Source organism: Lygodium microphyllum, chromosome 4, assembly GCF_053477565.2.
Source record: "Lygodium microphyllum isolate KBCC chromosome 4, Lygodium_microphyllum_v1.1.10, whole genome shotgun sequence".
NCBI lineage: Eukaryota > Viridiplantae > Streptophyta > Polypodiopsida > Schizaeales > Lygodiaceae > Lygodium > Lygodium microphyllum.
Window position 1 is genome coordinate 57,293,907 of NC_141138.1, and position 27,503 is coordinate 57,321,409.

Below are 27,503 nucleotides of genomic sequence, written 5' to 3' on the forward strand. Positions count from 1 at the left end.
AATGTCCTCAAAATGATCCCCCAATTATAACTCAACAACAACAATGAAACCCTATCAACTAGAACCAACAACCTGAAGGGATGCAATGGTAGTGGAGAAGGAGAAGAGGAAGATGCGGGAGAGAAGAGCACACACAATGTAGGTGTTGCCAAGAATGATATGACACCCTTATTGCACTTTTCATATTATATATGAATAAAGAATGGGCGGTCTATGTACATGGGTAGGCCCAATGGCCTTTTACCCCAACAACCTCCCACTAAAAGACCAATGGGACAAGGAGTGAAAAAACAAAGAAAAAGGAAAATAGACAATGTGAGGAATCATGACATTTCACCCAATGCCCAATCAAAAAGAGAGATGTGCAATAAGCATCGAGAACCTCTATAGAAGAGTGAAGCATCCCCAAGTCCATGACATCCAGGAGACAAGTGATCACATAGCACCATATAGTGGAGTAGTCCAAGAATGCTTCTCATGAAGCAAGCACAACTCATGAGTGCAAGGTTGTAATGCATAAGCATCAGAGTAGCACATAGCATCAACATGGCACATAGGAGACACCTGAGAGTACATAGACTCTCCAAAGTCAATCATAGAAGAAGGGCTAGCATCCCGGACACATGTTAGACAAGGTCTCAAGATAGTATGGGGCCTCAGTGAAGTGGAATACTGACATACGACTATAGCATCAACCATAAAGTGCATTGAACACACATCAAGAGGCTTGAGAGATGTCTGTGTCTCATAAAAGACAGCATGAAGGTTACATATAACGTGGTGGGCATCCAAATCCCATAACCTGTAAGCTTGAAAGTCACCATCTCCATAACCAAAAGGAGGATACATCTACGTGACATAGGCATATCTGGCATACATATAAATTCCTGGCAGCCAAACATCCTCAAGTAATCATAGGAGGGTCTCATGCCACTCCATGCCTCGTGTGGTGTAATACCATCCAAAGTTAGACACATCGTCCTATTAAGTAAGTAGACTGCCATCATAAGGGTCTCAGCCTACAAGCCATAAGATAACCTAGCTGTGGTAAGCATAGAAGAAACCTTTGCTTGTAGAGTTAGGCACATGCCATGAGAAATCCCGTAATACTGTAGGCATAGGAAATCAATGCCAAACTACTGATAATAGGACTAAAAGCTAGGAGAGATAGCATGACTCTCATAATCCATCTGCAAGCACCTAGGCCTGCAACCAGCAGAATCCATAAATCTGTCAAGCATAACTGCGGCATCCTCAATCCGTACCAAGGGAAAAGCCCAAACACAATGGGTAGCATGATCCACGAAGGTTATAAAGTACGATGCTCCACCAAGTGACTGGGAAGGCATAGGTCCATATACTGCACAATGGACAAGATCTAGAGGATCATGCCTCTCACAATCGCCATGAGCCAAAGGGGCTTTGCAAGGACCATAAGTACAATCAGGGAAAGCATCAAGATCTGCATGTGACAAAGGAGGCATCATGGAGTTTGAACGAGACAAGATCTCCATCTCTTTATGGTGCATATGGCTTAGACGATAATGCCATAACAATGCATGTGGTATTCGGATAACCAACCATAGAATCTTCCACATGAGAGACATGCAATGGGTAATGAGAACCAACTCTAGAACCTCTGGCCAAAACCAAGCAACCACGACAGATCTTCCATGACCTATCCAGAAGAGAAATAGGGTAACCTACATCATGCAACTGGCTGATAGAAATCAAGCTCTTACTGAGCATGGGAACATGTAGAACATCCCTGAGCATAAGAGAAGTCCCATTAGGCAAAGCTAGGTGTATGTCCCTTGTACCAACAATAGCATAAGTCTGCTCAGGGCCCAAATCAATACATCCGTCAACCTCCCTGTAAGAAAAGAACCATGCTCTATAAGGGGTAACATGACAAGAGTCCAAAAGCCAATCACAGGCATAGGCCTAATCACTAAGCAAGTAAGTTGTAGGAAAACAAGATGACAATAGTATGTCAAGATTGTGGGAGAGAAGGAAGGAGTCTCACTTGTAGCTTTCTTGCTTGCACTATGGGGGAATACACACAAAGGTGGAGGTTGAAAACAGTTTTTCCTCTTCTTAGTTGTGTAAGCCAAAAAAGAACTCTTGTACAAAGAAATAGAAGAACCCTATATATGGGTCTCAAACCAAAATCAAATAACTAAGGTGGCATACTAACTGAGCCACGAACTAGAGTAGATAAGGATAGTTGTCATCTAGCTATTATTCATGGGCGGTGTACCAACCGCATCTACAACTGACAAGTCGGTGACATAAGTGCACAACGGTCACCCTGGCATATCACGAGTGGAGCTCGATATCTCAACACTCCCCCTCGAGCTCAATCCCAATTCCTGCACACCAAGTAGGTCTCTGAACTTGCGCAGCTTCTCTGTGCCCAATGCCTTCGTAAATATGTCAGCTACCTGATCCTCTATGCTGACATAAACTAGATCAATAAGACCTAGTAAAACCCTCTCCCGCACATAGTGATAATGCACCTCAATGTGCTTTGTTCTAGCATGATAGATTGGGTTATTTGCCAAGTGTATACTGCTCATGTTGTCACAATAAATGACAACTGGCCCATCTGTAGGCTGATGCATATCATAAAGTAGCTTATGCAACCAAGCTACCTCACATGCAACCATTGCTGCACCCCTGTACTCAGCCTTTGTGCTCGACAAGGCAACTGTAGGCTGTTTCTTGCTGCTCCAAGTGACTGCAGCACTCCCAAAAGAAAACACATATCCACTGGTAGATCGTCTACCAGAAATACTACCAGCCCAATTAGCATCAGTGTATCCATGCAGCTGTATCTGAACCCTAGTCTCATAAAATAGTCCATACTGCAATGTGGACTTCACATACCTGAGTATGCGTCTAGCTGCATCCAAATGCGGTTTCCTTGGAGCCGGCATAAACTGACTTACCAGTCCAACAGCATAGCTCAAATCTGACCTGGTAATAGTCATATAAATCAAGCTTCCTACTATGCGTCTGTACATAGTAGGGTCTTCTAGAAGCTCACCTGCATCTGCGCTGAGCTTCACATTCTGCTCCAAAGGAACTGAAATAGGCTTACAGCCTCTCATCCCATATTTGGACAGCATGTCCAATCCATACTGCCTCTGCAGGAGTTGTATCCCACTTGGTGATCTAATCACCTCAATGTCCAAGAAATAACACAGCTCTCCCAAATCCTTCATCTCAAACTTCTGCTTCAATAGCATTTTTACATGAAGGATATCTTCATCACTGTCACCTGTCATAATCAAATCATCAACATAAATGACAAGTAGCATAATACCTTTCTTTGTTTTTCTCACATAAAGTGAGAAATCTGCCTTGGAAATATGAAAGCCAATAGTGACAAGATACTGTCCTATCTTGTCAGACCATGCTCTAGGTGCTTGCTTCAAGCCATACAAGGCTTTCTTCAACCTGCAAACAAACTCAGGATGAACAGCATGCACATAACCTGGTGGCTACTCCATATATACATCTTCTTGCAAATCACCATGCAAGAAGGCATTCTTTACATCCATCTGATGTAAAGACCATTCCTTTGATGCAGCTATAGCAATGACTGCTCTTATGGTTGCCATCCTTGCAATCGGACTGAATGTTTCTTCATAGTCAATGCCATATGTTTGTGCATACCCCTTGACTACTAATCTTGCCTTGTATCTGTTCACAGAACCATCTGCATTGTGCTTCACCTTATAAACCCACTTACAGCCAATTGCATTCTTACCTTTAGGCAAAGGTACCAATTCCCATGTAGCATTTGCTTCCAAGGCATCCATTTCTTCATCCATGGCTTTCTCCCATTTTTCTTTTCCCATGGCTTGCTCAAAAGAAGTGGGTTCTGGTTCCTGTATCACTTTGACCATATATGCATAGTGAATGGCTGTAAATCCATTAGATTTCAGCCTATCCACAGGATACCTAACTCTGGTTGACCTGCGCAAAGTAGGTTCACTCCCAGGTGCTCTCAAAACATCCCTGGTCTTCCTTACTCCAGGTGTAACAATAGAAGGAATACCCAACTCATCATCAATGCTCTGTTCTGAGCCACTGGATTCACCATCCACATAAAAGTGACCTGCATTCACATCAAACATGGGCTGATCTACATTCTCTTTTCCTTTTCGTGACACCTGCATACCACTATTTGCACTGCCTTGAGAAGATTCTCCTGATCTCAATCTGCCTGTCTATGGCGAAGAATGTGAACCACTGCTAGAGGACGCTCCAGGTCCACTAATATTTTGTGACTGCTGCTGTGAATTCTGTGCAGCATTACTGTTTTGTGCATCTACATCATCAATCACATTTACTGGTTTATACCAGCTACTCATCTCATAAAAAACAACATCTCTGCTCACTGTAAACTTACGAGTAGAAGGGTTATAGCATCTATACCCTTTTTGCTGCAGAGAGTAACCAATAAAGATGCAATTCTCAACTTTTGGATCCAACTTGGATCTCAACTCATTTGGCACATGTACATAGGCAATGCAACCAAAAATTTTCAAATGAGAAATATCTGGTTTCCTACCAGTATACCTCTCCTCTGGAGTCATCCCATGTATTGTTGCAGTGGGAGTCCTGTTCATTATGTAGACTGTTGTAGCAACTGCTTCAGCCCAGTAAAAATCTGGCAAGTCTTTTTCATTGAGCATGGCACGAGATACCTCTCCAATATGCCTATTTTTCCTTTCTGCAATTCCATTTTGTTGTGGGGTATGACTGCATGAATATTGCTGCTTTATGCCATTCTCCTACAGGAACCTTGCAAACTCATTTGAGAGGTACTCTCCCCCTCCATTTGACCTTAGGCATTTTATTTGCTAATCTGTTTCTTTTTCAACCATAGCTTTAAGAGTTTTGAAATGCCAAAAAACTTCACTTTTCTTTTTCATAAAATACACCCAAACTTTTATGCTATAGTCATCAATAAAAGTGACAAAATAATGACAGCCTCCAAGAGATGCAGCTTTAGTAGTCCACACATCAGAGTGGATTAATTCCAATGGCTTCTTACTCTCTTGAACATGTCTAGGAAATGGTTTCCTTGCATGTTTTCCAAATTGACAGGCTTCACATATCTTATGCATTTCTGCAACCTTGAATTTGGGCAATCCTGCAACAATATTTTGGGCCTGCATTGATTTAAGTCGTTGTACATTAACATGACCACTGCGTTTATGCCAGATATCAATATCTGCAACTACACCGGTCCCATGTGCAAACATTGCTGCACTCAATTCAGACATGTCTGCATCCAATGTAAACATTCTGCCCTTCTTCTTTCCTTTTGCTATCAAGCGACCTTTATTTTTCATAGCCTCAACAAAGCATCCATGAGGATTAAATCTGACCTGCAAGCCCTGTTCAACCATTTGACCAACAGAAACTAGATTCTTGGTGATATTTGGGACATGAAATACATCGGACAGGTATTTCTTTTTCCCATCCTGCATAGACAAAGGAATTTTTCCAATCTGCACAATAGGATGTGCAGTATCATCACCAGTCTCCACAAATCCTGGTTTTTCCATTTTCCTTGCATCCTCCATCCATTCTGCATGACCTGTCATAGATTTGATGCACCTGAGTCAACATACCATACATCATTGCTTTCTTCTGCACTTGTCACAGAATTATTCATGTGCTGCACCATAAACAAACGCTCATTTCTGTCATCACCCTGTCTGCTAGAAGATGCATAATTCCCTTGTTGCAGTTTTCCATTCATGATGTCATTCTGCTTTTTATAGCAGTCTTTAGCCATATGACCCATTTTACCACAGTAGTAGCATTCAACATTGCTGTTTGCATTTTGGCCTCTTTGCCATCCACCACGACCTCTTTGGCTCCCCCTGCCTCTAGAGTTACCACGTCCTCCTCCATAGGACTGGTTTTCTTGAGTTTGCTGCATATTCTGATTTCTACCATGACCTCCAAATCGGCCTCCTCTACCTCTGCCTCTACCTCTTCCAGCATTTGAGTAGAAGACAGCTTCTTTCGAAGTTCCTCCTGAAGAAGATGCACCACCATTTCTCTGCTCCTCAGAAATTAGAAGAGCAATCAACTCCTCAAAATCAGAAAATCTTTCACGAACTGAAATGGATGTTCGAAACTGTGCATAATCCTTTCCTAGACCATTCAAGGTCACAGAAACTAAATCATCATCTTCCACTGGCGACCCAATGGAAGCAAGTGCATCTGCAATCTTCTTCACCTTCATGTGGTAGTCATTGATGCTCATGTTTTCTCTTTGCACATTATGCAACTCTTGCTTGAGCTGCATTTTCCTGGCTTGCGTATTTGTGCTATACATTTTTGACAAAGTATCCCATGCCTCCTTTGGCGTACTTGCATCCTGAATATGCACAATCATAGAGTCTGAAATACTGATAGACAGCCAGTACATAACTTTCCTGGCTCTCTCATGCCATGCTTTGAATGCCTGCATTTGCTGTTGATTGGGAACATCAGGAAGAACTGGTTCTTCTTCATTTCCTGCAACAAACTCCCAATATCCTTTTCCCATAAGGAAATTCGTCATTCTAAACTTCCATGCTTGGAAGTTGTTCTTGTCAAGCTTTTCAGTGACAATCCGTGAGAGAGAATCAGACGCCATTACAAAACACTGCAAAAAATTCTGTCACTGCAAAGAACACAGCTTCAGCCTTACAAAGGCAAATCTACAAAACTGACGAAAGTGGTATTTGACCACACAGTCACTTCCTGGTGATGATTTTGCATCAACAGGCAACAAGGATGATTCTGTAACTCCCAATGTCTCTGCACACAAGCATACGATGCAATTTCTACAGTAACTTTTCACCGACCTGTAGAACAGTGGTCACATAGCATAAAACTGGGTCTTTTCCTGAGTGCGTGCAGAAAACTTCCACCTCCAAAACAGGCCCCGAAATGGCCTCAAATAAAAAAAACAGGGTTGCCGAGGGCTAAAGCCTCACCTGCAGCATATACTGCCCTCTTGCTTCACCGCGAAGGGCGTCTCAACCTGAGACAATGCACTCTTGCAATTTCCGGCTGTGCTACCTGCAGAGATCTACTCCCAAAACAGAAAATGAAAGCAACACTGTTCCTCTTACCAGAACACCGCGAGCTTGGCTTGCTTTCTTGAGCTCCTTACCACGAACAAGGCTCTGATACCATGTCAAGATTGTGGGAGAGAAGGAAGGAGTCTCACTTGTAGCTTTCTTGCTTGCACTATGGGGGAATACACACAAAGGTGGAGGCTGAAAACAGTTTTTCCTCTTCTTAGTTGTGTAAGCCAAAAAAGAACTCTTGTACAAAGAAATAGAAGAACCCTATATATGGGTCTCAAACCAAACTCAAATAACTAAGGTGGCATACTAACTGAGCCACGAACTAGAGTAGATAAGGATAGCTGTCATCTAGCTATTATTCATGGGCGGTGTACCAACCGCATCTACAACTGACAAGTCGGTGACATAAGTGCACAACGGTCACCCTGGCATATCACGAGTGGAGCTCGATATCTCAACATAGTACATGCTCTATTGCATCATCATGGGTAACAACATGTGCCTCACCACTAGAAAGAGTGGTAACACCTGCTGCATCGTTGACTCTCTGCTCATGTCAAGTCTGTCTCTATCTCTGCTGCTCTCTAATCTGTCTAAAAATTTTTCTTTTAACATACCCAAGCTTTCCATGATGGAAGCATACAACATCTAACTGAAGAACCTGTAGAAGACGACAAGAAATCCAAGTCATCATGAATAGGGCTATCCATAGCATCCACGGAGCTCAAGGAGTCGAGGGCTGTCCCAATGGAGGGAACTTGCTCATAAAGACAATTATCTGCAAGTACGTTAGTGGTAGAAGCATGCTGCAAAGACTCATGAAACCTCAATGAATGGGAGGACATAAAGGCATCAACCAAGGATGCAAAAGCTCCCACATGAAGAAGAGTCATAGCCAATTGCATGACATAACCAACCATAGTACGGTAAAGCATAAGACATTTGTCATAAGAGCATACGGTATTTAGCCATGAAATCAGCCCATAACCATATGCATACGCATAGCTCTGTAGTACATCATGCCACCTAGGAACATCTAAGTCAAGTAAAGACCGGACAAGTGGCAAAGCATCCTGCAAGAGTCAAGCTTTAGGAGAAGCCCAAACATCTGTACAACAACATCCAAATAAGTGGCTCTATAAGGTACAAGAAGTAGACAAAGTGCATAGTCGGGTAAGCATGTATAGCAACTGCTCTTTGACATGCACGGGCAACAAGAGCCCAACTAGCATAGAGGCTAGGAAACAAAGAAGAAAGAAAGTCATAACTGCATTCCAAGCATAGTAAAGTCCACTAATCGACCAAATAACCCGCAATAATTCCAAGCACCAATGAGCATACAAAGCTCAATAAAACTTTGCCAAGACAATGAAGCAACTCTGCTCAATACATGTCTGCATCAATTAAACATCCAGGGATCCATAACATCGGAGCATAAAGCCAAGTAGCATCCAAGGTCATAATGGAAAAAGCCAAATCAATGTCCAACTGCTGCACAAAAGTCCTCAAATGCAAGTCTTGTTAAACCCAAACATCTGCCATACTGTAGCAAACCCAAAAGCATCCACCAAGACATAAACCCACATGGGTAGCCTAGGCATAAGCAATCATAAGTGGAATGCCAGCTGTAAATAAAAAGTGACAATGAACCAAAAAATTGAGCTCTACTTCTTGCTCAAAAGCATTTTGGGAGCAAAAAGAACCATGTGGCATAATCCAAATACATCAATACATAACCTTAAATAGCCGGGAGCACCCCTGGCCAATAGGCATAACCCAACTATAGCATAAATAGCTTCAGCCTTGAAGTTTCCAGCAGTAAATAAATATCCAAAACTGAGCAAATAGTGGGTCAATCCAAGCTCAAAACCATAGGCATACTTTCCCATATGTATAGGCACCAACCGGGCATAATCGGGCATCAAATGACCATGTAACATAAGCATAAAATGTAATATGTAGGCACCATCTAGCCATGATCGGGTATCAAATGATATGGGTAAATAAGCATAGACATGAAATGTTGGTTGCTGCCCTATTTTGGACAGATCTTGGGATTGTTAAAACAGTCCATGGCTAAGCTAAATTAGCTCCAAGCTCAATGCCAACCATAAATATTAGTGCCCAAACCCAAAGCCAAGTGTTAGGAGGCTTCAACAAGCCATAACCAAGTGCCAGATAAAGTAAATGAGTTGGGGGCTGCTGTAAATGTCTAGGACAAGCAGAAATCAGTCTCGCTGCTATTCATATATCCAAGAGGAGCTCAAGATCAAAGCCCCAAGTCATGTGTAAGTGCCCAAGATCAATACCAACTGTTGGGGGGTCTCAATACACCATAAACAAGTGCCACGTGGGTGAGGAGTTGCTGTAGATATCTGTCATGCTGAAAAAAAAGTCTGACAACATGGCGTGATTGTGCCAACTATAGATATGGGGCTAGGGGGCTACTTCGAAGGTTGCAAGTGGTTGGGGAGGGGTCCCCAAGGGACCAAAGAAAGCCACCAACCAAGCCAAAGGTAGAGGGGAAGCTTCAATCTTCATGGGCAAGCTCAACAATGGCTACCCTCTTCAAAACCCAGTTGTCCATGAAAATGGCTGAAGTGAAGATCTCATACCTCGTGTGGGAAAGGTTGAGAAGAGGCTGAGAAGCGCTCACAAAGGACCCACTCTGATACCAATTGAAGGGGATGCAATGGCACTGGAGATGGACAAAATGATAGAGCCTTCTTGAAAGGTGAGAAGGATTGAAGCTTGCACGCGAGCTATGGCGGGAGAGCAAGAGCAAGAAAAGAGAGAGACAAGAAATGGGAACTCCAACAGTCACAATGTGTGACCGGGCCTTCCTTTATTCAAACTATCACTAAAAGAATAAAGAATAAAGTGACGTGACGGGCGCCCGCCACCTGCAGTGTGCAGTGGCGGGTTCTGTCAGTGTAGTAATACACGGGGCGGCACGGCGGAGGCGCCTTTACCCCCAACAACCTCCCACTTAAAGGCGAATCTGCCCTAGTGAGAGAGAAAAGAAAAAGAAAAGACAGTACAAATGTACATAGGTACAAGGGATGAGGAAAGGCGACATCTCATCCAACGCCCATCAACCTCCTGAGGAAGGCAAAGCGCTCAATAGTGAGGCTCTTCGTGAGGAGATCTGCAGGATTCTCGTCAGTGGAGATCTTGACAAGATCAACAGACTTGTCCTCCACGACACCACGCATGAGTGAGCCCTTGGCATTGGTGCATTCCGATGTTTGTGGGTCTATGCCTTGCATGTCTATGGGTGGCGCGAAGTACTTCGTTACCTTCATTGATGATTTTTCTAGGAAAGTGTGGGCTTATCCCATAAAGCAGAAGTCCGATGTCTTGGCAGTTTTTCAGAGATGGCTTGCTCTTGTTGAGAACCAGACTGGGTATAGGCTGAAATGCCTTAGGACAGATAATGGGGGAGAATATGTCATGTAATGCTTCCAATGCTTACTGTCCACAGTAAATGACAGTTTTTAGCTTGTGAAAACTTTCTAGATTTGAGTATTTTAACAAAAAAAATTCCAGCCCAAGGCATAAGAACAAGTGCATATGTCCTTCTTGCATGTATCTATGCTCCAACGATGCCAGAGTACATGTCAGAGAGCTTCAGTATGTCAAGCATGACTGCATACATGTTGTCCAGTCAGTGTACAATAGTTCAAACCTCATTCTAACTCTACAAAACTGTTCACACAGCCCAATGATGAGCTCAGCATAAAGAATTTGCTGATTAGATGCCTTCAACACCTTCCAAAGATATGTGCACAAGGAGTAGAGCACTCAACAAGCTCTTAATATCTGATTTGTAGACAGGAAAGAAGGCTGCCTCAGTAGGCGCAATCACGCTGTTCAGGCCAGCAGCTTCTTCTTCTTGTTCTTGATGATGATGATGGTCATGACCAGCACTATAGTGCTCAAATAGGCCTTGGAAAGTCCCCCCAACAAGCTTTGATCAACTGTTGCATGAATTGAAGCCACACAAGTTTGGTACATACCTTCATAGGAGCTCAATAGCAGCTAGCTCCTTCAAGAGACATACCTTATCTTTGCTCCACCAATGCCATCCTACAAAGAGCCCATTCATGGCTCTGATACCATGTTGAGAGTGAGAGAGGGGTTGGAGCCAATAGTGCAGAGCAAAGAGCTCCTGCCTTTTTTCTTATCTATACATTACTCATAACTAAAACAAGTACTTACAACCTAAGGTCACAACTGGACCATTCACACCGAAGACAACTAAGCTAAACACTGACTTATTCAATGTCAGCATGTGTACAGCTGGACATACTAAATGTCGGGTGTAGTCATACCAAAGATAGGAAAGTTGAGCTTGAAGTCTAACATCTTCCGCTTCACTGAGGCCGCATACTCTCTTGAGACCCATTTGACATGTGTCTGGGATGTTGGCCCTTCTTCTATGATTGACTTTGGAGAGTCTATGTGCTCTCAGTTGTCTCCTATGCACCACGTTGATGCTATGCACTACTCTAATGCTTATGCATTACAGCCTTGCACTCATGAGTTGTGCTTGCTTCATGAGAAGCATTCTTGGATTGCTTCGTTGTATGGAGCTGCAGGATCACTTGTCTCCTGGATGTCATGGACTTGGGGATGCTTGACTCTTCTTTCGTAGAGGTTCCTGCTTATTGCATAGCTCCCTTTCTGATTGGGCGTTGGGTGAGATGTCATGATTTCTCACCTTGCCTCTCTTCCTTTTTTCTTTATTTTTTCACTCCCTGGCCCATTGGCCTTTTAGTGGGAGGTTGTTGGGGTAAAAGTCCCTTGGGCATGGCCATCTATAGTGACCACCCATATTCTTTATTCATATATAATATGAAAGTGCAATAAGGCTAACATATCATTCTTGACAGCACCTACATTGTGTGTGCTCTTGTCTCCCTTCTCCTTCTCCACTACCATTTCATCCCCTTCTGCCCGTGTACAGTGACCTCCCATATTCTTTATTCATATATAATATGAAAGTGCAATAAGGTGTCATATCATTCTTGACAGGACCTACATTGTGTGTGCTCTTCTCTCCCGCATCTTCCTCTTCTCCTTCTCCATTGCCATTGCATCCCCTTCAAGAAAAGGATATTTTGCATGGGTGGATCATCTCCAAGGTCACACTGCACTTCAACTCGAGAAGGGTATTGCTTGATTCACGGGCCGAAGGTCGAGTGGTGAAAAGGCCAACCATGGACGTTGTGTCTCACTCCTAGGTCGCTTGGGGTTAGTTGGAGCTCTGGACATCCCTTGCCTGTTCCAGAATGGAGTTGAAGACTGTTGTGAGCCCAGCCATGAGCCCAACGTCTGTGGCGTTGGAAGATCCTATTCTAGATAATGGATGGAAATTATGGTGACATGTGATTTGGACTGCATACTTCTGTTGGACAGAAGGGATACATAATTTCTCATGTATGGGCAAGAGACAAAGATTAATGTGAAGATAAGTTAAGGAATTTATTTGAACTTGTTTGTCAAAGGATTCCTTGCTCTGTATTTGTTTCTATGCCATAAATTACGGAAGGAACCCTGATCCCTAAAAGTCTTAATTAATGAATTTGATTTTAAATGTCACACATAAATGTAATAGGACCTAATTAGATAATTAAAGAACACCCTACTGAGGGAAGCGGGCGGATCGACGGGTCTGTCCTATGGCAAGGTGGTCCCAGAGAACTGGGAGGCTTCTCACAAGTTTTTACTATCATTTGACCTTTAGGTATTGTTAAGTTAGAACCTGATTCATGCCGTTTTAGGGGACCGAAATGAGACTATGCCCTATGGGCAGAGAGGTTGAGTGGTGTATCCCTCTTGTTTCTCATTCTCTTTGAACCAAGTGCGGCATGGACCTGCTTCGGCTTGGGTATCTCTACGTAAAGTAGGATGTCCAAGACCCGACGCTAGAATGCTTTCAGGAGACCTTGACCACTAGGAACTTGGATTTTAGGTCGATCCTAGTGGGTTTGACCACGAACGTTTCATTGCGAGGCGGACACGGGAAACCCTAGGCGACAAACCACATAACATTCCATGGGAGTGCCAAGCGGCATTGCTTAGATTCGTCTCTCGATGGACCACTAAAAACATGCTTGGACAGCCGATAGGTGAGCACGTTACATTGGAAGACCTAAGATGAACAAGACATGGATGGAAGCCTAGTTTTTAGGGTTGTTTCCCTCTTTATAGTGGTTGTATATATGAGAATAAATTAAATAGCTATGTTTCAAAAATGATTGCTTAGTGTTTGTATTAAAAATCATGCCAATGATGCATGTACAAGATTTATTAAGAAAGTTGTTTTTATGTGGCATTATACTAGTAGTATGCTTGTTTAAATCACTATAATACGCCATAACGTTTATCGAAAGCGGGTGGATGGTCTCTTGATGGACCATCCTATGTTTGGGTGGACCTAGTTAGTTGGCCACTTTTCCTAAAGCTTAGGAGAGGACCAAGAAGAGTGGCTTTTTCTAGGATGAGTCCTAGAATTGGTTAAGTACTATTTTAGGAGATCGGTGTGAGACTATACCTTAGGGCAAAGGGGTTGATATTTAATTCACCCATGTTTCTCACTCTCATTGAACTAAGTGTGAAGCTTGCTATGTCTCTAGTCTTTGATGGCTCACAAAATGTGATTGTCTTAGCTCAATGATAGATTACTATGACATGCCAGACTTATGTTTTTAGGAATCTGTAGATTGATCATTCAAGAATATATAAGGTCTAAGAGATCTTAGATAAATAAAATAGTTAAATAAATAAAAATCATGTATTTTTTAGAAAAATATGTTTTTATAAATAAATATATCTAAAATTCTTAAAAGTCATTATTATAATATTCTCATAGCTTGTATCAAACTAGAAATGCAGGCCGCCATAAAGATGATAATGATTGACTTAATGAAGATCCCATCTTCTCTTGATAGAAGTGAAAGTGAATATTCAAGTTAAAATTTTTCAATATTTAGTTACTTCCCTCCATCCTTATCCTCTCTTTTTTTTCTTATTTTCCTTACTAGTTACTTTCTCATTCTTTTTCATTTTCATATTCACATAGTATTTCAACTCTCACAGTTGCTAATAATATCTTTGGCTATGGATCAATCATCCAATGATATTTGAAGCACTCATAAAAGAGCTCTCTATCATCTTCACTTTGAGCTAGAATGTGAGTATGAATCAATCAAGAAAAGAACAAAACAAAACATTGTTTTAGAGTCCATGAAACATATATTTCAATTTGAGGGAAAAAAATATTGATCTTTGGTTGGATGGAAGGTTATATTCAAAGGATTCTATGAAAATAAGTACTCCTCCTTTTTATAATAGCTATAAGTGATGACTATAATGGATTCTAAGACTATACACTCAATCTTGTTATATAGAAGATATTCTTAAATTGGAGAATCACTTATTAACAAAACATAGAGATGAGTTGTTGGAAAAATGATAGGATTTTCAACAAAAGAAGTGTTCATTGAAGAAATGCATCAAATTATATCAGCGAGGAAAACGAACTATTTGAAGTCTTTGAAATCAACAAAGAACTCTCAAGAATAGTGAGAATCTAAACAAGGAGGAGATGGCTATAGTAAAAGAATCCAAGTAGCAAGGTATCATTTCTACTTAAGAAAGATTAAATATAACTTTTCTTATAATAGTATTTGAGTTATGGTGTTGATCTTATTTAGGTATTTTCTTTAGCCAAATGAAAATGAGAGAGATGCTTCAAAGGCATCTTAGTTTCATTATCACCTTTTGCCCTTGGCAATCCCAAAGGATATTCTTGAGAAGAAGAAATCCAAAAACGTAAAGAGAAAATGCTTAAATTCTTTTATTAAGCATTATTCTTTGGATTCTGAGCTACTACATAAGACTTTGGATAGTATGAGTATTAGTCAAGATGCATATATACAAATTTTCCAGCTAGTGCAATTAAATACGAAATAAGGCCAGATATACAATTTTTTACTTCTAAGGCCATCTATGGGGAATACGATCAAATAAAGAGTTAATGGTAAAGTAATGGAAGTTTTGGATGAATCTTTCCATATCAAGACCAGCTTCAAGAACAAGAAGAAATAGATTCTTTTCAATGACAATATTTTTATTGATCTATCTACCTTGCAAATTATATAAAATTAGAAACGGTCTCCATTACCTTGATAAATAGAGCACCTTCATCAAGTCATTGTAGTGATCCAATACCATTAGTGTTCATTCTCACCACAATATTTGGTGGTTAGGAGATTTTGAAGTAGACACAAAGAGTTTTGATATATTATATTAGGTTTTCCATCGAACTTCGATACCTAATGTGATTAAGTGCCAACAAGTAAGAGAAGAGCTATTTGTCAAAGGGATTGGGAAACTACATGGTCAAATGACACATATATGGAAAATTGAAGATACTTAAGTGCATGTATAATGTGTCTAAAGTAGCAAACTCTAGATATTCCTACCTATATTGCATGTCTCTAGCTACACAATTGAGCTCAAGCAATCGGAATAGATCCCCCTTAAGGAATATCAAAGGCCCACTCTTCATGATAGTTTTAGATAATCCTTTAGCCAATGCTTATATATGTACACTTCATTCACTTTGTAGAATAATTAAAAATTTCATTCATCTTTGTTTATTAGCTAAACAAGATGTTATAACAAATATTGACCAAGTTTTATCTATAATTAATTTTCATAGAGATAATGTTGTTATTGAATGAGGTCCTACAAAGTCCAAGGATAGAAATTGCCTCCAAAAATCTATCTATTTCTGGGGTGAATGATAGAAGGTTCCTAGACTTTTATGGAAAAATTAGCAAGATAAAGATTGGAAATAGGGGTTCATCCATTAAACATAATCAATGGAAATCCCTACATAATGTAGTTAAGGATCATACTGATAATGGATAAGCTTGGAACAAAAAAGAAAAAGTTTGGAAATCACTAGATAAAATGATTTTTTATTATGATAAACTAATTGGAAATATGATGATCCTAAAGACTTCAAAGAACAATTAAAGGTTTAAAAAAAAACTATGTCAAAAGCTTAGGAGAAGCTTCAAATATTTTGCAACTCTTACATAGGAGAGTAAATAGGAGCTAAGAACTCCAAAGTATCCAGCTCTAGATCCATTATAACTGGGAATGTAGCAAATAACCCTTATGGCTTCTTTCTTCTCTACCAAAATTATATTCTCAACTCCTCTATGAAAAACTTCCTATCTAATGACTTTGGAAATAGCTTTTAAAGATAACATTCATAAACTTGAAGAGCTCAAGAATCATTGAAATAGTTTGATTATTCAAGCTTCCAATATAGTGGCCAAAGCCTTGAATTTTCCGAAGCTTCAATAAACTAAATGTCAAAGAGAGGGTTGAGAGGTGAGAGAAGCCATGAAAGTTGTGAACAAGGAGGTGAGATGAGAGATGATAATTGTATTATAATCAAAAGATGCCAAAAATTACATGTCTTACACATTTTATACCTATGTGAGTGTAACAAGGAATTATTAATAACTCTCTCTCACTAACACATATATTCCCAACTTCTTACAATCCATACCTTTCCAAAGGTTTTTGCCAACAAAAACAAAGTTAGAATAGCAAAGAAAGACAAATAAAACAGAGTACTACTCTAATTTCAGCTATTCCAAAGACGTGACGACAATCAAATAATGAAGAGCTAGTTCCTAAAATGAAGACATAAAGGAAACCCTATTCTATATACATAATTTTAAGACTTCAAATAGATTTGGAGCTGATGCCAGGAGGCATATTCCACGGTGGATTCCGTAAAATTTTATTACCGGGGCTCAGGTGGATTCTTTGTGTGAAAAGTTGATGGGGACGCCTATCCTTTTCGGGCGTTTTGTTAATTTAATGTGTAAGTGGGTGATTTCATAGCGGGTGATTCCGTAAAATACATATTTAAATTAATAAACGTTTATGAGTTTAGAGTGCGCACTCGTAATAAATCAAGGTTAGAATTGAGTTCTAACCAATTTATTTTTGTAGCTGAAGACTGCTAGGTATTCACTTTTGTCGGTTTAATTGTATTATTTTTTTAACAATTGTGAATGCTTCAGTTGATGTGTAGAGCAAGCAGCGGTGGCATTGGGAAGCATTGGAGGATAGCGTGTATTCAAATTATCATCAAATTTTGATGGGCACATATCTTAGGCATGGTGTCCATATTTTGATGCGCTTATTTATTAAAGCGCTTGATATTTATTTATTACTTTTGTATGCGCATGGGCGTACGATTTAAATATTTGTATTGGACATTGTATTTGGGTACCACCTGACTTCTTGGGCGCCCAATAGCTTTAATTCTTTAGTGGCACAAAAGCAAACACAAAAGCTAAAGCGTGCTAATTGTAAATTGGGCTATTTTTTTGAGCTTGAAGATGAATAATATATAAAATACATGCTTTGTGGAGCACTCACACAAGGCATGGGGGGAGATTGCACCCAATTAGTCTCTTGCTTCATGTCGTGCAAGCTTTCTTCATTGTTTTTTGTGCAAAAAGTACAGTTCTTTTGTTCTTGGGGACCTTCTGACGCTCACTATGTATGCATACGATGTCGGATCTGTGCACCAGTGGTATTGGAGCGAAAGTGAGATTGAGAGCTTCCAATCACTTATCATCTCGCGCGAAGGCAGAGCTCCTGGAACGATCGAGCTCTACAGTTAGTCTCGTGGCAAACGGTCGATACCAGCGTGTTCCTGGCAGTCAAGAACCCCCTCTGCTGTTGTACACTTAGATCGTGAGGGACCGGCCTCTGCAGGCGGAGGACCACGCGGGAAGATCCTTCATGAAGTCATTGAGAACAGATAAGAAATTTCATCCATAGCTTTTCAAGCTTTAATAATAAGCTTATTAGGCTTCAAAAGAAGATTAATAAAAAGCTTCATTACTCAAATTCACCCGTCGATGGTGGCGGCAGCATGTACTGCCCGTCTCACCGAATCTGGCGACGACATACTCAGGTCCTCCAAATCCAAGCTTAGTCACAAAAGACTAAAACTACAAGTATTCCAAGTCACTAAGGTCTAACTTCAATCTTCAACAATTATGATAGAGGCAGTTTGTATTCAGCAGCTCACGAATCAGTTTACTACCCTCTGGAAGCCCCTGTTCACACCTGTGAACTGACAGAAGCAGATTACAGCAAACAATCATCAACACGCAATCTATATGCAGACTATACGCAAAATTATTTTCTTGGAAGACGAGTGTGACATCGAATTTCACAATCGTAAAGGAGAAATACTACAAAAGACAAACTAAAAAAAAAAAAAAGCCTTGTAAACCCGCCTTTGAGCTACGCTCATCCCGCTAACAAGGTTTCGAGTATGTGAGGTCTTTTGGAACTTTGTAGGATGACTGATCAAACCATGGAAGATTTTATGGCTGAAGGTGATCTACCCAAACCAACAATGGAGCAAAAGTTGGATTTGATTATGATGCAACTTCAAGAAGAACGAAGAGCACGACAAGCTTTGCAAGCTCAATTGGCTAATCTGCAACGATCTACCACCGACCAAGATGGATCGCAACCTGAAGATCTTATACGATGTACCATCAATGCAACACTTGAAGCCCAATCAATTCGGAAAGAAACAAAGATAAGTAAAAGAAACATCAAATTTCGTACTTTCAATGGATCACGCGATGGAAAGACTGTCCTTGCTTTTATCAGTCAATTTGATGATTATTTCCATGAAGAATCATATGCTGAGAAAGACAAAATTAAATGTGTCACTAACCATTTAGTTGACCGAGCATCCTTATGGTGGACTGTGGTCCGCAAAAGTGTTGATTGTCCCACTACCTAGGAGACTTTCCAAAAGAATTTTTTGCAGAATTTCCTTCCACCTCAATTCCACGAAAAAGCAATCAAGCAATGGAATCTTCTACAACAAAGGGATCGCGAACGTATTTTCCAATATACTGAACGTTTCTGGAATGCTCTATTGCAACTATGAATGCTCGAAGATGTATCTGAAGCAACTCATAAATGCAAGTTTATGTCTGGCTTACTTGGACTTTTTTATGTGAAGGTCAATATGTTCAAGCCAACAACCCTTAAGATGCAATTTCCTTGGCCCATGACACTGAAGACAAAATTCGCGGAAGAGATAAGCGATCACAACAATTTCCAACTAACGGTAACTTTGGTTCCAAACAATTCAATTCAAAATTTCAAAGATTCAATCAAAGTCATTTTCTTCCATATTCATTCCGTAAATCTTGGACACGACCACCTGCTTTTCCATCAAACACAAATCCAAACCGTAAGCCATCTCTACAGTCAAATCCCAACATTCCTAAACTTCCTGCCATTACCAATAATGTATCCAAAGCAAAACCCATAGTTTGTTATAAATGCCATCAACCTGGACATCTAGCAGCCAATTGTCAATCCAAAAAGCCATCTGTTCATATCAATTATCCGAAAGCAATAGAAGATGAAGAACGTGAAGAGATGCTAGATTTACGGAAGATGATGCCGACATTGGTACTACTTCTGATACTTTGCTAGGTATGCCAACTCCCCATTCCTTATTAACAATGAAATGTTTTGTGCATGGTAAAGAAAAGACTATTTTACATGATGATGGAAGCACACATGACTTTATTTCTGCAAAATTGGTCAAAGAATTGAATTTACATACTGTTTCTACACATTATCGCATCAAGGCTGCATTCCTAGGTACGAGATATAATGGAACACAAGAGGTGCATAATTTAGAATTAAAATTGGTGATTATACTAAACGAAGAAATTTCTTAGTTGTACCTTTGCAGTCTAGTGACATTATCTTAGGAATGCCTTGGCGACATCAATACAATCCTGATATAGATTATTCTATGCATTCAATTAAAATTTATTTTCAAGGAAAACAAATCACACTGCATGGTATGCATGCTTCCAATAATTTTCCATTGCTTACTCATACTCAGGCTAAACGTGCATTACGTAAAAGTAGCAAATCCTATTTAATATGGGTGAATGAAATTCAAGCTAAAGAAAACCAGATGCATCCTAGGCATGCACAATTTCTTTCCCAAACTGCAAAACCTCACAGAATCCACCGTGGAATATGCCTCCTGGCATCATACCCCCAGGGTGGGATAGCAATTGACCTCAATTGCTATTAGCTCAATGTGGAGCTAGCAGTGTGGGGAAAGCATTTAGGTCTCTAGTGTGCATCCATTGGGCCTCTTCAACAGGATGGTTTTTAAACTTGACCAAATATCTAGAATATCTACGTCCAGTTCTAGTGGTCATAAAGTTAGTATCTATAATAGTTTTAGGCTTAAGTATTTTAGTTTCATCATCTAGCAAAGGAGGGTTTTCATAAACAAGGTGTACAAGTAATTGGCCTCTAAAAGGTCGTAATAAACTGATATGGAAGTTGTTGTGGATTTTCCAATGTTGTGGTAATTCTAGTTTAAATGCATTGTCATTGATTTTGTGTATGATCTTGAATGGTCCATAAAATCTAGGTGCTAATTTGACAACTGGATGTTTATCTACACTTTGTAATCTTCGTTTTTCTATTCGTAACCAAACATAATCATCAACTTTAAAATTCATAGCCTGTCTTTTCTTGTTTGCTTGTTTTGTGTATGATTGCTGGGCTTTGGCAATCATATCTTTAACTTCATCAAAAATAGTGGCATGCATGTTAGCATTTCATTGTTAATAAAGAATGGGGAGTTGGCATATCTGGCAAAGTATCCGAAGTAGTACCAATGTCATCATCATCTTCCGTTAATTCAGGCATTTCCTCTCGGTCTTCATCTTCTATTGCTCCCAGAGAGTTGATGTGGACAGATGGCTTTTTGGATTGGCAATTGGCTGCTAGATGTCCAGGTTGATGGCATTTGTAACAAACTATGGGTTTTGCTTTAGATACATTATTGGTAATGGCAAGAGGTTTAGGAATGTTGGGATTTGACTGTGGAAATGGCTTAGGGTTTGGATTGGTGTTTGATGGCAAGGCAGGTGGTCGTGTCCAAGATTTACGGAATGAAGATGGAAGAAAACGACTTTGATTGAATCTTCGAAAATTTGAATTGAATTGTTTGGAACCATAGTTACCATTAATTGGAAATTGTTGTGGTTGCTTGTCTCGTCCGCGAATCTTGTCTTCAGTGTCATGGGCCAAGGAAATCGCATCTTCAAGAGTTGTTGGCTTGAACATATTGACTTCCGCATAGAAATATCCAAGTAGGCTAGACATAAACTTGCGTTTATGAGTTGCTTCAGGTACATCTTCGAGCATATGTAGTTGCAGTAGGGCATTCCAGAAATGTTCAGTGTATTGGAAAATAGGTTCGTGATCCCTTTGTTGTAGAAGATCCCATTGCTTGATGGCTTTTCCATGGAATTGAGGAGGAAGGAAATTCTGCAAAAATTTCTTTTGGAAAGTCTCCCAGGTAGTGGGATAATCAACGCTCTTGCGGACCACAGTCCACCATAAGGATGTTCGGTCAACTAAATGGTTAGTGACATTTAATTTTGTCTTTCTCAGCATATGTTTCTTCATGGAAGTAATCATCAAATTGACTGATAAAAGCAAGTACAGTCTTTCCATCGCGTGATCCATTGAAAGTATGAAATTTGAAGTTTCTTTTACTTATCTTTGTTTCTTTGCGAATGGATTGGGCTTCAAGTGTTGCATCGATGGTACATCGTATAAGATCTTCGGGTTGCGATCCATCTTGGTCGGTGGTAGAGCGTTGCAAATTGGCCAATTGAACTTGCAAAGCTTGTCGTGCTCTTCGTTCTTCTTCAAGTTGCATCATAATCAAATCCAACTTTTGCTCCATCGTTGGTTCAGGTAAATCTCCTTCAGCCATAAAATCGTCCATGTTTTGTTCAGTCATCCTGCAAAATTCCAAAAGACCTCACACACTCAAAATCTTATTAGCGGGATGAGCGTAGCTCAAAGGCGGGTTTACAAGGCTTGTATATTTTTGTTTGGCTTTTATGGTATCTCTCCTTTACGATTGCCGGGTTCGTTGTCACAACCGTGTTCTAAGAGAATAGTGTTGTGTATAGACTGCGTATAAACTGTGTGTGAACTTCTGTTTTTGCTGGAACTGGTTCAACAAGACTGCAAGTGTGAATAGGGGCTTCTTGGAAGTAGTACAGTGAATCGTGTATTGTTGGATACGAACTGCCTTTATGATAGTTGTTGAAGATGATTTGTAGGACTTTAGTAGCTTGGATAACTTGGAGGACTTAAAGCTTTAAGCTTTTTTGATTAAGCGTGGATTTAAAGGACATAAGTATGTCCTTGCCAATGTTGACGGTGGGCAATACATACTGCCACCGCAGGCGCAGTAATTCGATTTATGAAGCTTTTTTTAATAAGCTTAGTGTTAAGCTTGATAAGCTTATTGTTAAAGCTTTGAAAGCTTTGAGATATGGAGGAAAGTTTTCTTATCTATATCACGACTTGATGAAGGAAGTATCCGCGTGGTCCTCCACCTATAGAGGCTGGTCTCTCGCGATCAGAGGATGCAGAAGGGGGTTCTTGATTTCCAGGAACACCCTGGTATCGACTGTTCGCAACGAGACTGAATGTAGAGCTCGATTGTTCTAGGAGCTCCGTCTTCACGTGAGATGGTAAGCAATTGGAAGCTCTCAATCTCAGCTTCGCTCTGATACCATTAGTGCACAGATCGGACGCCATATGCGCGCGTAGTGAGCGTCAGAAGGTCCCCAAGAACAAAAGAACTCTACTTTTTACACAAAAACCAATGAAGAAAGCTTGCACGACATGAACAAGAGACCAATTGGGTGCAATCTCCCCCCATGCCTTGTGTGAGCGCTCCACAAAGCATGTATTTTATATATTATTCATTTTCAAGCTCAAATAATAGCCCAATTTACAAAATAGCATGCTTTTGAGTTTGCTTTTGTGCCAGTAAAGAATTAAAGCTAATGGGCACCCAAGAAGTTAGGCGGTACCCAAATACAATGTCCAATACAAGTATTTAAATCGTGCGTCCATGCGCATACAAAAATAATAAATAAATATCAAGCACTTTGATAAATAAGCGCATCAAAATATAGGCGCCATGCCTAAGATACACGCCCATAAAAAATTGATGATAATTTGAATACACGCTATCCTCCAATGCTTCCCATTGCCACCGCTGCTTGCTCTACACATCAACTAAAGCATTCACAATTGTTAGAAAAATAATACAATTAAACCGACAAAAGTGAATACCTAGCAATCTTTAGCTACAAAAATAGATTGGTTAGAAATCAATCCTAACCTTAATTTATTACGAGTGCACACTCTAAACTCATAAACGTTTATTAATTTAAATATGTATTTTATGGAATCATCCGCTATGGAATCACCCATTGACACATTAAATTAACAAAACGCCCAAAAAGGATAAGCATCCCCATCAACTTCTCGCACAAAGAATCCACTTTGTGTATGAGCCCTGGTAATAATAAAATTTTACGAAATCCACCGCAAAACCTCAAGGAATCCACCGTGGAATATGCCTCCTGGCATCAAGAAAAGAGAATGTTGTTGTACTGATGCTTTGAGTAGAAGACCGACAATTCAAAATATTTCTGTGATATCATTTGATTCCCTTATTCCTATGAAAGATACTTATCACCAAGATCCTACTTTTTAAGCTGATTGGAATAAACTAGTTGCAAATAATTGGATTCCTATTGATTCATTATCTTACACTAATGGATTTATGTTTTATGAAAAAAGATTATGTGTGACTGTTCCATTTCGCTCATTTGTTTTGCATGAAATTCATTGTCCCCCATATCAAGGTCATAGAGGAATTATATCTACTTTGCGTACATTGATTGAAGATTTTTATTGGCCACATATGGATACTGATGTATCTAACTTTGTATTTGAATGCCTAATTTGTCAACGGGTAAAAAGACACCATGGTAAATAATATGGTTTACTAATGCCATTATCTATTCCATCACGACCATGGGAACAGATTTCAATGGATTTTATCACTAGACTACCTAACACTAAAGCTAATCATGATATGATTTGGACTGTTGTAGACAGGTTCAGCACACAAGCATATTTTATTCCATGCAAGAAAGCCTTAACTGCATCTCAAGCTGCTCAATTGTTTTTGAAAACTGTTTTCCCTAACTATGGTTTACCAAAAGTCATTATTTCTGATCGTGATTCTAGATTCTGCAATAATTTTTGGATTACTTTGTTTGCTAACTTAGGAACAAAGATTGATTTTTCATCTGCATTTCATCCTGAAACAAATGGTCAAACAGAAGCTACTAACAGTATCATTTTAGATGTTTTGCGTGCTTACACAATTTCAAAACCACACACATGGGATACATATCTACATTTACTTCATTTTGCAAGTAATAACACACCACATACAGCTACAAAGAAGCACCATTTGAAATATTTATGGATATCGATTGCCTACACCTGTTGCATCATTATCAAACAAAATTCAAACTGTTGATGATATTGCTAACATGCATGCTACTATTTTAAATGAAGTTAAGGATATGATTGCCAAAGCCCAGCAATCATACACAAAACAAGCAAACAAGAAAAGAAAAGCTATGAGTTTTAAAGTTGATGATTATGTTTGGTTACGAATTGAAAAACGAAGATTACAAAGTGTAGATAAACACCCCGTTGTCAAATTGGCACCTAGATTTTATGGACCATTCAAGATCATACACAAAATCAACGACAATGCATTTAAACTAGAATTACCACAACGTTGGAAAATCCACAACACCTTTCATATCAGTTTATTACGACCTTTTAGAGGACAACTACCTGTACACCCTATCTATGAAAACCCTCCTTTGCTAGACGAAGAAACTGAAATCCTTGAGCCTGAGACTATTATAGATACTAACTTTATGACCACTAAAATTGGCCGTAGATATTCTAGATATTTGGTCAAGTTTAAAAACCATCCAGTTGAAGAGGCCCAATGGATGCACGCTAGAGACCTAAATGCTTTTCCCACACTGTTAGCTCCACATTGAGCTAATAGCAATTGAGGACAATTGCTATCCCACCCCGGGGGTATGATGCTAGGAGGCATATTCCACGGTGGATTCCGTGAGATTTTGTAGTGAATTTCGTAAAATTTTATTACCGGGGCTTATACACAAGGTGGATTCTTTGTGTGAAAAGTCGACGGGGATGACTATCTGGCATTTTGTTAATTTAATGTGTAAGTGGGTGATTCCGCAAAATACATATTTAAATTAATAAACGTATATGAGTTTAGAGTGCACACTCGTAATAAATTAAGGTTAGGATTGAGTTCTAACCAATTTATTTTTGTAGCTGAAGATTGCTAGGTATTCACTTTTGTCGGTTTAATTGTATTATTTTTCTAACAATTGTGAATGCTTCAGTTGATGTGTAGAGCAAGCAGCGGTGGGATTGGGAAGCATTGGAGGATAGCATGTATTCAAATTATCATCAAATTTTGATGGACGCGTATCTTAGGCATGGCGTCCATATTTTGACGCGCTTATTTATTAAAGTGCTTGATATTTATTTATTACTTTTGTATGCGCATGGGCGTACGATTTAAATATTTGTATTGGACATTGTATTTGGGTACCGCCTGACTTCTTGGGCACAGATTGGACGCCGTAAAGCTTGCACGACATGAAGCAAGAGACTAATTGGGTGCAATCTTCCCCCATACCTTGTGTGAGCGCTCCACAAAGCATGTATTTTATATATTATTCATCTTCAAGCTCAAAAAAAAGGCCCAATTTACAATTAGCACGCTTTAGCTTTTGTGTTTGCTTTTGTGCAACTAAAGAATTAAAGCTATTGGGCGCCCAAGAAGTCAGGCGGTACCCAAATACAATGTCCAATACAAATATTTAAATCGTATGTCCATGCGCATTCAAAAGTAATAAATAAATATCAAGCGCTTTAATAAATAAGCGCGTCAAAATATGGACGCCATGCCTAAAATACGCGGCCATCAAAATTTGATGATAATTTGAATACACGCTATCCTCCAATGCTTCCCAATGCCATCAGTGCTTGCCTACACATCAACTGAAGCATTCACAATTGTTAGAAAAATAATACAATTAAACCGACAAAAGTGAATACCTAGCAGTCTTCAGCTACAAAAATAAATTGGTTAGAACTTAATCCTAACCTTAATTTATTACGAGTGCGCACTCTAAACTCATAAACATTTATTAATTTAAATATGTATTTAGCAGAATCACCCGCTATGGAATCACCCACTTACACATTAAATTAACAAAACGCCCGAAAAGGATAGGCGTCCCCATCAACTTTTCACACAAAGAATCCACATTGTGTATGAGCCCCGGTAATAAAATTTTACAACCCGCAAAACCTCACGGAATCCATCATGGAATATGCCTCCTGGCATCAGGAGCCTTCAAATATTTAAGAAATAACCTCTGTAAAGAGTAGATAGCTTGCTATATAAAATAGGACATACAGAAGAAAACTGCATAAATTTCTGATAAAAGTATCCAAATAAAGCATGCCACATATCAAAATGTAACAATTGAAGAGTACTTTGATCCTATGTAGGTAATTGAATTCTAAAAATTAGGCAAAGTAAAATCTATTCTAAAACAGGCTGCTATCTAGACCATGTTTAGAGTGTAACTAGCTCCCATATGACTATGTTTCAACCATCACCAATGCATCCCATAGGTAGGGAAACTCATCCAAGATGAAATCTTGCCTCCAAGAAGCTTCCTCAAGTGGTAAAACCTTCCACTTAATCAAACACTCAATGATGGAGTAAGAAAAAAGCTTCTTTTCACGCTGACCTATGACCTCCTCAAGAATGTACTGAATAAGTCCATCCATAGGAATCATCTCATCAACTATTTCTACCTCAGTACCATAAAAGGATTTGAGCTGACTAACATAGAAGACATTATGAATCTTAGTGGAAGAGGAAAGTTCCAATCAATGTGCCAGGTCTCCAATATGCTTCAAGATCCTATAGGGCACATAAAACATATGAGCAAGTTTATTGCTAGAGCCATCCTTTAGAGTAGAATATCGAGACTTGGGTACTTTCAAGAGAACTAACTCTCCCTTTTGGAACTCAAAGGCCACTTGTTCTCATCAGCATACACCTTCATTTGATCTTGAGCTTTCTATTCCAATTCCTCCTTTGCATGAGGATTAACCTTCTCACTGAAAATAATTGTGGATAAGGATACCTTGTAGCCATACATAGTCTCAAAGGGTGAAACTCCAATGTTAGAATGAGTAGACCTATTATAGGAAAATTTAGCCAAATATAACAATGAATCCCAA